General features: G+C 33.0%; 1 protein-coding gene across 1 annotated transcript in view; it reads right to left on the reverse strand.

Annotated features, from left to right (window-relative positions):
- LOC119576373 (2-amino-3-ketobutyrate coenzyme A ligase, mitochondrial-like) overlaps window positions 1–2,500 on the reverse strand; it is a 25,393-nt gene that overhangs the window by 11,824 nt on the left and 11,069 nt on the right. The window lies entirely within an intron of this gene.

The following is a 2,500-nucleotide window of genomic DNA, read 5'->3' on the forward strand; positions in this document are numbered from 1 at the left end:
GCAATGCTTTGTTCGTGATTGTTCTTAGAGGAATTGGTTATCATTGTGGGTTTGTCCTGTCTTCCATTCGCTGCATGAATTCACGTGTGTGTGAGTGTGGTGCGTGTGGTGTGTGCGTGCATGTGAGTGTGTGTGGTGCTGGTGTGTGTGCGTGTGCATTGTGTGCGTGTGTGTGTGTGCATGTGTGTGCGTGCATGTGAGTGTGTGTGCGTGCATGTGAGTGTGTGTGCGTGCATGTGTGTGCATGTGTGTGTGTGCGTGCATGTGTGTGTGTGTGCATGCACGTGTGTGTGTGTGTGCATATGTGTGTGTGTGCGTGCATGTGTGTGCATGCATGTGTGTGCATGCATGTGTGTGTGTGTGTGTGTGTGTGTGTGTGTGTGTGTGTGTGTGTGTGTGTGTGTGCGCATGCATGCATGCATGCTTGCTTGCTTATGTAGGTATGCATCCACAAGTACATACATTTACAGTGAATGTGTGTATTGGTAAACAAACATACAAACAGGCAAATACAGAGGAACAAAAGAAACTGACAAGATAAAACCATTCTTCCCGAGAAATATCAATTCTAAGCCCTGCACTCACAAGCAAGCAAATTCACACAAGCAAACTGGACATGGATACCGTTGCATCTGTTTACATATCTTTTTTTTTTTTTTTTTTTTTTTCAGCAACATGAAAAAAGTAAGGAAAAAAGAATGGAAAAAAAAAGCCCACACCTAATACAATGGCATAAACAGAATAATCAAAGATTCTAAAAATAACAAGAAAGTCAACGTGTCAAGCAAATAAGGAGAAAAAAAAAGAGAGAGGAAAAAAAAATTAAATAAATAAATAAGCTTAAGAATCCACTTACAAAAGAAGAAGAAGAAGAAGAAGAAGAAGAAGAAAAAACATGAAGTATAAGAAACACTAGGTTTAGCTAAAAATCATAACAAGCCTTTCCAGAAGAGATATAAACAAGCATGTCAAAAAATAACAAAACATACACACTAACAAATACATGCAAACTTATGAACACACACAAATGAATAAACATACCCAAATACATACATAAATTATGATTTTCATCTCGACAGACACACACATATCAATAATTCCATATAACTGGACATATACACAAACATATATGTGCAAATGTGCCCAAATGCACATAGTAGCATGCATGCACACACAAACACATCTCATTCTTTATCACTCAAAACAGTACTCACAAGAAATGTGCTGCAATATACAAATTAAATTAAGAAATCCTTCAAAATACTGAAAGCACAAAAATACAGGAGCACATACTAAAAATACTTACGTGCCGAGAAGTACATAAGTTTAATCAACTACATAGCAGCATATATTTTCTTCCTCTTAACCTTATTTACAAAACAATTCTTAAATAATGCAATTAAACCCACAAAGATTTTTTTTTCTTTATATTACCACATTTTTTTTTTTTCTTAATCTCTGAAACTTACTCATTGTTCAAGATTATGAAAGCAATATCATATCAAATATCAGACAGGCCTTGATATTAGCCAATAAATCCTAACCTTTCATAAAAAAAGTATCTAAAAATATGAATAAAGATGCTGTCTTCAGTATATCTCAATTCAGATTAGTGTGTTTAGTAATGGACAAACATTATCCATATAAGCAACTAAATATCGAAAGAGGAACAATGTAATGAAGTGGTTTATTAATAGTCTTAAAAGAGTTTTTGCATGTAGACCTTAGACGAGACTTATCTACACTTCCATAAATTAGTGATGGGAAAAAAAATGTGAAAAAAATTACATATATGTAAATTCCAATCAAGGACAAATGTTCCCTACTCAGAGAATATTGCATGATAACTATTGATTCTATCATTAACCTTTTCTAAATCTTTAAATAAGCTTTACATATCTTTATGGGGGAGGAAGGTAACTGCGTGAGACACCTTCAGAAATTAAATTACTCTTTATATCCCCTTAAGAACATCTACTAGTTAATAATAAAAAAACATCTAGAAACAATAACCAAATGCAGAAATAAAAGTAACTATATATATGTATATAAAACAGAAAATAAAGCTTCTACAGTAATACAAAATGGCACGTATGGATAAACAATCTTTAAACATAAACTAATATGAAATAACAACTAACTAGGAATTCCTAAAACAGTGAAGTATTTTGAAGCAAACTGACACTTACTCAGAAAACTCCATCACCCTTCATATTACTGAAGCAATGATGAAATGGTTTGCTGAGATTTAACAGTGCAAAGAAATAGCTTGACATTCATTATGTAGAAGAAATAGAGTAAGTATATGGAAGTCAATTTTAATTTGAGTCATTTATGTAATGATGACTGAATTTCATTAAGAAAAAATATAAACATATATTGTTTGTATATACACAATCCAAAATGCTTCTCAACTTCCAAATTCCATGCTTAGACACAACCCATAAAAACAAACAAACAAAACGAGAGCAAAACATTACATCAACTTTCAGAACAAATA

Source organism: Penaeus monodon, chromosome 8 (genome assembly GCF_015228065.2).
Source record: "Penaeus monodon isolate SGIC_2016 chromosome 8, NSTDA_Pmon_1, whole genome shotgun sequence".
Classification (NCBI taxonomy): domain Eukaryota; kingdom Metazoa; phylum Arthropoda; class Malacostraca; order Decapoda; family Penaeidae; genus Penaeus; species Penaeus monodon.